A 13267-nucleotide genomic window follows, 5' to 3' on the forward strand; every position below is an offset into this window, starting at 1 on the left:
TAAAAAACTGGATATAGAGTTCATGGCTTTGGCCTGGCTCATCCTGACTATTGTGGCCATTTTGGGAGTGAACCACCAGATGGATAATCTCTCTCTGTGGCTCTTCCTTTCAAATAAAATTAGCAAACTTAAAAAAAAAAAAAAAAGACTAGTATTGTTACCTTAGCAGGACTCGCAGTGCACTGCAGATTCTACAGCACTGGCAGTCATGACTACTTGGGCCATGCATATGTGAACTCCAGAGCTCCGACAGGAGCAGTAGGAGCAGAATGTCCGTCTCTGCCCTTTGTCAAAAGAGAGGTGCAATTCTGAGAGCTAGCATGAGCTTATAGGCTCCTAAAAAAGAGATTGAACTAAGTAACCTGCCTGCCTGACCACCAGGAGCTGAGCCTGAGAGGAGGCAGCTCTTCACTTTTATGGCCGCTGAGAGATGGTGGCCGTAGCTAAGGAAGTGCCAGGTGATAAATATTTAAGCAGTCTGAGTTCTGTGTAAGCCATTGCTTTGGTAAGGACCTGGTCCCAACCCCCAAATCTTTGTTGTCCAACATCCCGATCCCCAAGCCCAGCCCTAGGTTCTTTGAGAGTATCTCCAAAGCCAAGTTCGGTGGGAGCTCAGGTGGTGTCCCTGTAAGGCACCCAGTTTAGTTTGTTCTGAGACTTTCTTTGAGGAAGAGGTCCACCATAGTAGCCACCTACCACCTGCCTCACCCAAAATCGGAAAGCCTTCCTCTTGGGAAAGGGATTTGGCAGTTTTGCCATCTGGTGTACCTCGCTTGTGAGGGCATGTCCCTTCAAAGTGACATGTCAGCCACAGAGACAAGGAGACTTCTTTTGCAACCACCCCAAGCTAAGAGCTGAACAGCCAACACTGGTTCCCAAAACTCCCATACTGTGCCTATTTTATGGAGGCCCTTTGTTTCTTTTTAAAGGTTTGTTTATTTGACAGACAGATCTATCTGCTGGATCACTTCCTAAGTGCCTGTAACACCTGGGGCTGGCCAGACCTCTCTCCAAGTCTCACACAGAAGGCATTTTTTTTTTTTTTTTTTTTTTGACAGGCAGAGTGGACAGTAGAGAGAGAGACAGAAAGGTCTTCCTTTTTGCCGTTGGTTCACCCTCCAATGGCCGCCGTGGTAGGCGCGCTGCAGCCGGCGCACCGCGCTGATCCGATGGCAGGAGCCAGGTGCTTCTCCTGGTCTCCCATGGGGTGCAGGGCCCAAGCACTTGGGCCATCCTCCACTGCACTCCCTGGCCACAGCAGAGAGCTGGCCTGGAAGAGGGGCAACCGGGACAGGATCGGTGCCCCGACCGGGACTAGAACCCGGTGTGCCGGCACCGCAAGGCGGAGGATTAGTCTATTGAGCCGCGGTGCCGGCCACACAGAAGGCATATTAGAAGAAAAGTAGGTATTTGTTGTCCAAAGCTCTCATCTTCATTGACACGTGATTTCTACCTCATTGATAATTTCAGTATTCTGTCTTAAGAGTTAAAGTTACCTTAATTTTAGGTTAGTGTTGTGATGCAGTGAGTTGACTTGCCATTGTAGATGCCCACACCTCATAGCAGAGTACCTGGTTTGTGTACCACCTGCACTACTTCTGATCCAATGTCCTGCCAATGCACCTGGCAAGACACTGAATGTTGTCCTAAGCACTTGGGCCCTTACCACCCACATGGGAGACCCAGAAGGAGATCCAGGCTCATGGGCTTGGCCTGGCTCAGACCTGTTTATTGGAGTCATTTGGAGAGTGAAACACCAAATGGACATCTTTCTTTGTCACTCTGCCTTTCAAGTAAATAAATCTTAAAAAAAAATAAAGGTACAGTTGCAATGGAAGGATGGATGAAATTACAATTATCCCATAACAGTCAAGTCGCGGGGGAGGGATGCAAATACCTATGGCTTTCTCTGCCTTTTGGCTTTGGGGAGAACAGGACTCTGGAAAAAAAGGGAGGAACAAATTAGAAAGATTTTTGCTTGATTTGACTTCGATTTTAGAGTCCCTGCTTATGATTAGTTTTTGACAACAATAATTGAGCAGAGAGGCACAGAAAAGGCTGACATTGCATAGATAGGCACACACACACACATACATATATTTATTATATATATAAATTTGTTTCACAGGCAGAGCAACAAAAGAAAAGGGAGAGAGCTTTTATCTGCTGATTGATTCCCCAAATGGCCGCAACAGCCCCATCTGGGCCAGGCCAAAGCCAGGAGGCTGGAACTCCATCTGGGGCTCCGACATGGGTGCAGGAGCCCAAGTACTTGGACCATATTCCACTGATTGCCCAGGCAGTCAGCAGGGAGTTGGGTCAGAAGTGAAACAACTAAGACTGGAGCCAGCACTCATGGGACACCAGCATCATAAGGGGCAGCTTAACCACTGTACCACAACACCAGCTCCTTTCAGCTAGATTCTGACGTGGCAGGAAAAGTGAGTCATGAAAGCTTGGATTGCTTGGATGCAACTCTTGTAAGGCCGGGTTTCTGGTTGTTTTTTTTTTTTTTTTTTTTTTTTTTTTTAATTTAAAGACTTATTTATTTGTTTGAAAGGCAAAGTTACAGAGAGGGAAGGAGATACAGAAAGATCTTCATCTGTTGATTCACTCGCCAAATAGCTGCAATGGTTGGAGCTGGGCCGGGCCAAAGCTAGGAGCCAGGAACAACTTCTTGCTCTCCCACATGAGTGCAGAGACCAAAACACTTGGGCCATCAGCTGCTGCTTTCCCAGGTGCATCAGAATAGCGTGCATTCAGGACACAAACCAGTGCACATATGGGAGGCTGGCACCGTATGTGGTGGCTTTACCTGCTACGCCATAGCACCTGCCCCAAGACTGGAATTTAATATCTTAGTTTCTATGCAGTGGCACTGACCAGGTGGTGGTGGTGGAAATATTCCTTCAACATAGCAGGGTCTAGGATGCCAGACCTGGGTCTATCAGAGAACAGGGTTCCTAAGAAGTCTTACCCACTTTCTCCTGGGTAGTACCCAAAGGGAAGCCCAGTAAAGAGGCTGCAAAGAGGCCCCACACTATAGTTTGTGAGCCTGCCACTTAGGCCTTCTGAGTGGTGGAACTGCTTGATTATGTGAAGAAAACCAAAATATTTTCTTATCTAGGAATTTAAGAGTTGCTTTCTAGGGTTTCATAATGTTCGACCCTACCAAGATGCTTTTGTTTTTCTCAGCCCACAGACTCCCCTCCCCTCATGGAGAAAAAGCCAACCAGGCCCCTTGAAAACAGCCAGTCAGGACCTTTGCTATTCACCATCAGCTCAGGATTGCTGGTCTCAGATTTCCTTATGTGTCCTGACGATTTTATTATCAAGAAAATGAGACACCGAGGGCATTTTTTCTGGTCAAGATTGGGGTCCTCATCCTACACCCAAACCTGATAAAAAGGAGTTAAAGCCCAAGTCCACCCAGCAAGAGTAAGGCAGAACAGGAGTTGAACCTGAGACACCCGACTATGTAACTGCTGCTTGCTTGACCAGGTTACTGAGAGGCTCACAACCTCTTTTTTTCTGTTTTGGTTAAGATGTATTTATTTGAGAGGCAGAAGGTCTTTCAACCACTGGTTCACTCCTCAAATGACCACCACAGCTGAAGCTGGGCCGATCGGAAGCCAGGAGTTTCTTCTGGGTCTCCCACATGAGTGCAGGGGCCCAAAGACTTGAGCTATCTTCCACTGCTTTCCCAGGCAATTAGCAGAGAGCTAGTTCAGAAGTGAAGCCGTCAGTACTCAAAATGGCACCCATAAGGGATGCCAGTGCCATGAGTGGAGGCCACAGCACTGGCCCCTCACAACCTCTTTTTTTTTTTTTTTTTTTTTTTTAAGATTTTGTTTATTTGAGAAGTAGAGTTACAGAAGAGACAGGGAGAGACAGAGAGAGAGGTCTTCCATCTGCTGGTTCACTCCCCAAATGGCCACAATGGCTGGAGATGAGCCAACCCAAAATGAGGATCCAGGAGCTTCTTCCGGTCTCCCACATGGTTGCAAGGGCCCAAAGACTTGAGCCATCTTCCACTGCTTTCCCAGGCCATAGCAGAGAGCTGGATAGGAAGAGCAACAGCCGGGACTGGAATCTGATGGCCATATGGGTTGTGGGTGCCACAGGCACAGGATTAATCTATTGCACCACAGCGCTGGCCTCTCAGACTTGATAGTCATTGAAATATTATAGAAGGAAATGAATCATAGGAATGAGAAGATGTAAAGCGTTGTGATAATACCATTATTGGTTACCATTGCCTACATGCAGGCATTCATTAAATGAGATCTTGAGGAAATGAAGAAGATGGAATTAAATGAGAACCCATTAACTGGGGAATGTGGAATACTACTTAGCAATAAAAAGAAATCTGGTACCTGTTGCAACATAGGTGAATCTCAAACATTATGCTAACTGAAAAAAACCCAGATACAAACTACAGGTTTGTTTTTATGAAATTTGCAGAGGTAAAATCTATAGCAACAGAGAGTAAATTTGTAGTTACCTGATCAGCTATAAATGGGCTCACAAATCTTGGAGTGATAGAAATGTTCTAAAACTGGATTTTGGGACTGGCATGGTGGCACAGCAGGTTAAACCATGACCTGCAGTGCCACCATACCATGTGGGGGCCAGTTTGAGTCCTGGTTGCTCTACTTCTAGTCCAGCTCCCTGTTAATGTACTTGGAAAAACAGCAACAGATGGTCCAAGTCCCTGGGCCTCTGCCATCTGTGTAGGAGACCAAGAAGAAGCTCCTGGGGCCTGTGCTGTGGCAATGGGTTAAATCCCCGGCCTGCAGGGCCGGCATCCCATATGGGCACCAGTTCAAGTCCCAACTGCTCCATTTCCCATCCAGCTCTCTGCTATGGCCTGGGAAAGCAGAAGATGGCTCAAGATTTTGGGTCCCTGCTCCCACATGGGAGACCTGAAAGAAGTTCCTGGTTTCAGATCAGTTCAACTCTGGCCATTTGTGGTCATTTGGGGAGTGAATTTGCAGATGGAAGACCTTTCTCTCTCTCTCTGGCTTTACATCTTTCTGTAACTCTGTCTTTCAAATAAATAAATCTTTTTAAAAAACGGATTTTAATGATGGTTTCCCAACTCAGAAAATTTAATATAGATCATTGCATACATACTTTTTAAAAAAATTATTTGAAAGAGAGCTTCCATACAGTTGTTCACTCCCCAAATGACTGCAACAGCTGAGGCTGGAACTAAATCCAAGTCTCCCATATCCCCCTCTGCCTTCTCAGGCACATTAGCAGGAAGTTGGATCAGAAACCTCAGACAGAATCAAATTGGTGCTCATATGGGATGCTGGCATTATGGGCAGCTGTTTAACCTACTGTACCACAATGCCAGCCCCATATGTGTACTTAAAGTGGGTGGCTTTTACAATATGTAGATAACACCTCAATAAATGTGTCACACATACACCCTCCCAATTCAGCTTTACACTACGTTTCATTTTGTTAAATAATTGACATGCCCTTTCCAAAGCACTAGAATGAATGATATTTGAGTTCATGGATAGTGTACCCTCCCCACTCATTGGTGAACTCCCTTCCTCACAGGGTTACTCTCTGGGTCAGTCTAGTTCTTAGCTGTGAGGTCTGGAAACAGTTTTCTCCAAATGGCTATGGCTCCTGGGTGTCTCCCAAAAGCCATAGACCAAAAGGCCCAGAGGCCAACACGCTCATGGCAGCAGATCAGTTCGTTCTCTCTGCTTGGGAAGTCTTTGTGGTCGGCTGAGTTCAAATGAGGTCTGGGAATGCTGGACTCTGCTGGGAGAGTAATGGGGCATCTTCCTTGTCGGCCTTTGATGGCCCACTGCTTGTGCCATCCTTCTGTATCCTGATGAGCCTGGCACTGAGTTCATGAAAATATTGGCCCTTACTCGACTTGATTTCTCACCTGAAAAGTAATAACTACTTCAAAGATAGGAGAATAAAATGAGCTAAGATCCAGAAAATATCTCCCTCAATGCCTGGCCAGTAATAACTGTTGACCTGCTCAGGTCAGTTAACACTGTTCAAACAGACTGAGAAGCCCTAACTGTGACCAGGATATCCTTGGGCAACAAGTGAAGAAAGGCAGACTTACAGGTATGATTGTTTGTGATTCTTGCATCTGTTTTCCAGACTCTAAGCCAACCATCCCACTCTCTTACTTTCTTAAGCCAGGTACTATAACATCCTACTTTCTCTTATATTCCCTTACAGTTCATCCTCAAGGAAGCCATCTCCATAGCAAAACTTTATTTTTGCCCAGTTCATAACTGAAACCCCCCCCCCCCCCATTTTGGGTTTTTGAGAACCTGCCCCAAGATTCTGTTAATAAAGTACAAGCTGTTTCGCTGTAGAAACTGAGAAATCCGTACACTCACTTTCCCAACCTCCTTTGTACCTAGGGCCCAGACATATGACTTGGTCTCTGCCAGACACACACACCTTATTTTGGATGTGATTGGAATACCATACATTAGAGAGCACTCCCTAGTGGATCTTGGGCAGCAGTGCCCAGTGTCCAGGAGTGATAGTGGTGGTGGTGCAGGCTGCTTGGGGTGCTCCAGGCATTGGCCCAGAGGCTGGGTCATTCCTGGACCAGTTCTGTGACTTGGGATCTCTCCTGGCTCTAAAACCTCCAGGGCTAGTTTTCTGGCCTACCCTGAGAGTCTGAGTTTCTTAACCAACATCAGTGAATGTGTCTTATTCTTAAGTTAGCCAGAGTTGATTGCTGACTGGTAATTGGTACTTGAAGTAGTCGCAGCCAGCAGGTGCTCAGGGAGAGGGGGGAATCTGATTAGTTCTGTAGGGGGCTGCGCAGAAGGTAGTGAAAATCTAGCCAGTGCTGCAGGTTGTGCTTCAGCAGCTGAACAGTGATGAAATAATTTGTCAAATTATTACTGCTGTGAACTGTGCCGAGGCACTAATACCTAATATGAATATTTCTGGAGAGAATTTTTAAAAAGTCATAGACTAAAGCTCTGATCCAATAGGACCAGCATCCTTATATTGTGTGTCTCTGTCATGTACACACAGATACACAATTTCTAGACTGTAGAACAGTGAGAAAATAACTTTGTTGAAGTTACCCGGTGCGTGGTATTATGTTGTGGCAGCCTGAGGTGACGGAGCTATGCCTTGAGGCCATATGCAGTGAGGTGTCCGTGGAAGGTAAGCTTTCTGGGGACTAAGTGCCAGTTGCCACAGCTTACTAGGAGAAAGCAGAAGGAATTCAGGGACTAAGCATTTTGGATGACTTGCCATGAACCTCTTACTCATTACATTTTTAGGACTGACATAGTCAAAATCAAATCCAAAGTTTTGTTCTTGGTGTTGCTAACCTGCAGTGTGTTGAACCGCCAGCTTCCCTGGATTTGTCTTGTGAGCACTGACTGGCATCATCTGAACTCCCAACACCCCCAGCCTTCCTTCCCAGCAACACTCTGACGCGGCGACGTAGGGCCACCTGGGGGCACAGGGAGGTTTTCCTCGCACCATCAGGCCTCTCCTGCTAGGCCAGCAGTGGAGGACTGAGTCATGCTGCTCAGAATTTGAACCTGTTGCTATGCTTACCTTCTGTACAACCCTGGTTCCAAGTGCCCTCGGTGGGGTGCAGTATTCCAGCCTCACCCTCGGCTTTCAACCTTATCTGGGTATCTCAATCCTCACCCAACTTGTTGCCCTCTGCTTCACCTGGAAGGTGTTTTCTGCTGTTCTGGGCCAATTCAGACATAGGCAGGCTTTGGATTCCTAGGTCTTAAGGATGTTTCCTGGGTGATTCTGACTCCCAGCAGTCGAATGGACTGGCCCAGGTTCAGGAGGCTTTCTACCTCTTACCTAAGGGACTGGGAGTTTTCTTCTTCCCCAGCCTTGACTGGTGTGTGCCCAAAGAATAAATGTTTGGGTCACCTTACTGTAAACAACATCATCTCTTCAGGTGTTGGCTAAATGCAAGGCGAATTTGGAATGGATATAGGTAAATAAAAGAGTAATACTCATCTATCTCATGATCAGATGTAGTAACAAGGACTGTAGCCATGAAATATAGCTTCTTGCTGGAGAATTTAAGTAACACATAGGTTAGTTTATTTAAATTTTGAGATAATTTATAGATTTCTAAACTGGTTAACATTCTCTACATTTTAGTACGTTTTGCTGTTAATTTTTCAATTTAGTCCACAGGATCTGACTGAAAACAAAAAGATGCTGTCCAGAAATCCTAGAGGTGGGGCCAGACACAGCACTGATTGCTTGGTTTGGTCCCTGAGAGCAATCAAGCATTTAGCACTGTGGGATGAAGATTACACAATTGCATGGGCGTTGCCTGGTCCTTTGGTCTTGCCTCTATTGTCTTCTCCCTGGTCCTACTACAATTAGGTTACCATTAATTTAGTTCTTTTTTTTTTAATCTTTTTTTTTTAACTTTTATTTAATGAATACAAATTTCCAAAGTACAGCTTATGGATTACAATGGCTCCCCCCCCCCCCCCCAATTTAGTTCCTTTTTAAAAAAATTTCATTTATGGGGCTGGCACTATGGGGTACCAGGTAAAGCTGCTGCCTGCAGCACCAGCATCCCATGTGGGCATTGGTGTGAGTCCTGGCTGCTCCACTTAAAATCCAGCTCCCTGCTAATGTACCTGGGAAAGCAGCAGAGGATGGCCCAAGTCTTTGGGTCCCTTCACCCATGTGGGAGACCTGGAAGGAGCTCCTGGCTCCTAATTCCTAGCTTTGGCCTGGCCCAGCCCTGGCCATTGTGGTCATTTGAGGAGTGAACCAGTAGATGGAAAACTCTCTGCCTCTCTAACTGTGTCATCTTTCAAATAAGTGATAAATCTTTTTTAAAAAAACTTTCCATATTTTTACTTAAATATTAATTTTTTAAAGATTTTTTTATTTTTTATTTTTATTTATTTGACAGGTAGAGTTACAGTGAGAGAGACAGAGAGAAAGGTCTTCCCTCCATTGGTTCACCCCCCAAAATGGCTGCTACAGCTGGCACTGCGCCGATCCAAAGCTAGGAGCCAGGCACTTCCTCCTGGTCTCCCATGCAGGTGCAGGAGCCCAAGTACTTGGGCCATCCTCCACTGCCTTCCTGGGCCACAGCAGAGAGCTGGACAGGAAGAGGAGCAACCGGGACTAAAACCCAGTGCCCATATGGGATGCTGGCACCGCAGGTGGAGGATTAGCCTAGTGAGCCATGGCGCTGGGCCCCTAAAGATTTATTTATTTAAAGTCAGAGTTACACAGAGAGAGGAGAGGCAGAGAGAGAGAGAGAGAGGTCTTCCATCCGCTGGTTCACTCCCCAATTGGACACAACAGCCAGAACTGCGCTGATCCGAAGCCAGGAGCTTCCTCTAGGTCTCCCACATGGGTGCAGGGCCCCAAGGACCTGGGCCATCTTATGCTTTCTCAGGCCACAGCAGAGAGCTGGATCAGAAGTGGAGAACACGGGACTTGAACCAGCGCACATATGGGATGCTGGCACTGGAGGTGTCGGCTTTACCCGCTACACCACAGCACCGGCCTGTTTAAATATTAATTTATAAATTGTGGGTCTGGTCTGCAACCTGCTCAGATGAAAATCTGTAGAGTTTTGTCACTGCATTTAGTTGTCAATTATCAGTATTCATTACTTTCCAAAAGTGGTTCATGAAGAGCTACATTGTTTCAGTTTTTGATAAAAATAATTATTTTCAGTGTTTAAACACTTTTCCATACAGTTCCCAAGAAACCAGATATTCTTGATCCTTGCTCTTCTCTTTCACGGGGCCTTCAGGATCTTCTTATGCCAGTGGATAATGACATGGGGACTTTGGGGCTGGCAGTGTGGTATGGCATGTTAAGCTGTCACCTGCAGCACCAGCATCCCATATGGGTCCTGGTTTGAGTCAGCTGCTCCACTTAAGATCTAGCTTCCTGCTAATGGCCTGGGAAAGCAGCAGCAGATCTTCCATCTCCTTGGGCCCCTGCACTCATGAGGGGGATTGGATGGAGTTCCAATCTCCTGACTTCAGCTTAGCCCTGCCCTTATGCTGCAGCCATTTGGGATGTGAACCAGTGGATGGAAAATCTCTGTAATTCTACCTTTTGAATAAATAAATCAATCTTTGGTGGAAAAAAAAGATATGAAAGCCTTTTTCATTGATTGCCTAGAGCTGGGCGTCTGAAAATTTGTGACCTCTAGTTATGAAGATGTTCTTTGGCAATTTCAGCCCCCACTTTCTCTGTTCTCTTTCGGTGGAACTTGTTCTCTGGTCCCTCCCTGGGAACAGTTATGTGATCTGGGTTGATCTATTTGTTATGTTCTTGCTCTTATTTTTTCCCCATTGAAGCTTCCTTTATATTTCTATTCATTTACTCAAATGGTTACTTATAACTGCATGCTCTGTTATCTGTGTTCCAGGCAAATGGAAATACAGCCAATAAAGACAAATGTTGGGCAAAATGTCAACGTGGCCTAATGGTAAGTGCACTAAAGGGGAGCTAAGCAGGGAAAGGGAACGGAGGTGAAGACGCTGCTTGCATTAGGGTGGCACAGAAGGCAGACCTGACATAGGGACCACATAGTACTGAGGTGTTTGAGCAAGACATGACAGTCTTGGGGCAGGACACTCCAGGAGGAGGAAGTGGAAAGGCGTGTGCATTTGAGAGCCAGCCAGAGGCTCCTGTGGCTGGTGTAGTCATCCAGGGAGAGAGAGAGAAGGCAGAGGACAACCAGGAGCACAGGAAGGCTAGTGAAGAGCTCTGCGACTGTGGTTTGACTGCCTCTTTAAGATAATCATAGGGGCCGGCGCTGTGGCGCAGCGGGTTAAAGCCCTGGCCTGGAGTGCCCACATCCCATTTGGGCGTCGGTTCTAGTCCCAGCTGCTCTTCTGACGCAGCTCTCTGCTATAGTTGCAACTGTTGGAGCTGCGCCAATCCGAAGCCAGGAGCCACGAGACTCTTCCAGATCTCCCACGTCGGCGCAGAGGCCCAAAGACTTGAACCATCTTCTACTGCTTTCCCAGGCCTTAGCAGAGAGCTGGATTGGAAGTGGAGCAGCTAGAACTCAAACCGGCGCCCTTAGCCATTACACCACAGCGCTGACCCCACTCATTTTGAGTGAGTTCTCATGTTTAGTCTCATAATAATTCTATTTTCCCACATTTTCTGGTTTCTTTAAGGCCTATATGCCTCCATGGTTCAATCAGCTGAATTCTTAGCTGTGTTTTTTCTCCTTGTGTAGTTTAGACCTGTTTGATTTCTACTCTTCAGATTTTTGCTGTTTTAACACTGTTGAGTCTATCATGGCTTCTTCATTGTTGTCACTTTATATTTCATTTCCTTCTGTTAACTGTGCCCTTGGGAAACTGGGGGTGGATGTGCCAGCCCATTTTAGTTGTAATCAGTTTACATTGAATTACTAAAAGAGGGAAAATGTTAAAAATAGTTTTGAAAATACCAGGTTGGTAACATGGCACAACATGAGTTTTAGCTTTGAATTAGAGGGAGATACACAGATCTTCCATCCACTGATTAACTCCCCAAATGGCCACCCAAGCTGGAAGTGGGAACTTGATTAGGGCCTCCCAAGTGTGTGGGGGGGTCCAAACATGTGGGTCATTTTCTGCCGCTTTCCCAGGCACATAAGGAAGGAGTTAGGTTTCAGCTTGCTCTACTGCACTAAAACAGTGTCTCCTCTTCTCTCCATTGTCTTCACCCTCAAGATTTCTACCTGTAACTATCATTTCTGTGGAGTTTGAAGAAAGGGCTAATGTAAAGCACGTAACTGGAAACCATCTACGTAGCTAATAGGTCAATAAAGAAAATATGGCAGCTCTACTCATGGTCTGTATGTAGCCATCCACACATTTCGGTAGAGACTCTAAAGAACTATGATTATGATGTCTATTTCAGTTGTGTAATAATTGCTCAAAACAAGTTGTACTGAAAAGAATATTCCAGGGCCAGCGCTGTGGCACAGCAGGTTAACACCAGCATCCCATATGGGCGCCAATTCTAGTCCCAGCTGCTCCTCTTCCGATCCAGCTCTCTGCTATGGCTTGGGAAAGCAGTGGAAGAAGGCCCAAGTCCTTGGGCCCCTGCACCCGTGTCGCAGACCCAGAAGCAGCTCCGGACTCCTGATCAGCGCAGCTCTGGCCGTTGCAGCCAATTGGGGAGTGAACCAGCGATGGAAGACCTCTCTCTGTCTCTACCTGCTTCTCCTTCTCTCTGTGTGTAACTCTTTCAGATAAATAAATCTTTTTAAAAAAAATTCCAAAATACTAAGTTGATTCTAGGCAGTGTGACTTGGTCTTTTTTAATATGTGTCTTTTTAAGTTTTTTTATTTACTTACTTGAGAGGTATAGTTACAGACAGTAAGAGGAATAGAGAGAGAGGTCTTCCTTCCGTTGGTTCACCCCCCAAATGTCCACAACAGCTAGAGCTGCGCCAATCCAAAGCCAGAAGCCAGGTGCTTCTCCCAGGTCTCCCATGCAAGTGCAGGGGCCCAAGGACTTGGGCCATCTTTTACTGCCCTCCCGGGCCACAGCAGAGAGCTGGATCGGAAGAGGTGCAGCCAGAACTAGAACCGGCGCCCATATGGGATGCTGGTGTCGTAGGTGGAGGATTAACCCACTGCACCATGGCACCAACCCCCTGATCTCACTTTTTAAACAACTGCTTAAATGAGCACTTGTGATTAAAACTGCCTAGAAAATGAAAGTGAATTAAGCAATACAGTGGATGGGAAACCCAGATTCTCAGTGCCAGTTGTATTAGTACATGTTGTATTGCTGTAACAAAATACTGGAGGCTGGGTGGTTTATCAGGAAAACAGGTTTATTTGGCTAACGAGTCCAGTGGCCAGGAAGTCCAAACAGCATGGTGTAGGCCTCAGGGGAGGGCCTGACTGCAGGAAGGGAAATAGCCGTATGCAGAAGAGGCCAAGTGTGTGAGAACTCAGCAAGTTGTGTGAGGACTCCACTTACCTCGTTGAAGGCCTCACCACTTCAATATCATTACCTCGCACAGGAACCTTTAGGGGACAAACCACAGCACCGGTCATCACGTTACCTCCAAGCAACTCAGTGCCTTGTTTTTATGGATCTGTAACTTAAAGCGCTGCAGGATTTTCAAGCCAATTTGAATTAAACATAATGGAGGCCAGGCTGAAAGAGTGAATGTTCAAAAATAAACTGTATGACAAGTAAGGCATTTGGTGCAGTGGCTAAGACACCTGCATCCCTTATGAGTTCCTCCTTTGAATCCTGGCTACTC

This window comes from Lepus europaeus, chromosome 16 (genome assembly GCF_033115175.1).
Source record: "Lepus europaeus isolate LE1 chromosome 16, mLepTim1.pri, whole genome shotgun sequence".
Lineage (NCBI taxonomy): Eukaryota > Metazoa > Chordata > Mammalia > Lagomorpha > Leporidae > Lepus > Lepus europaeus.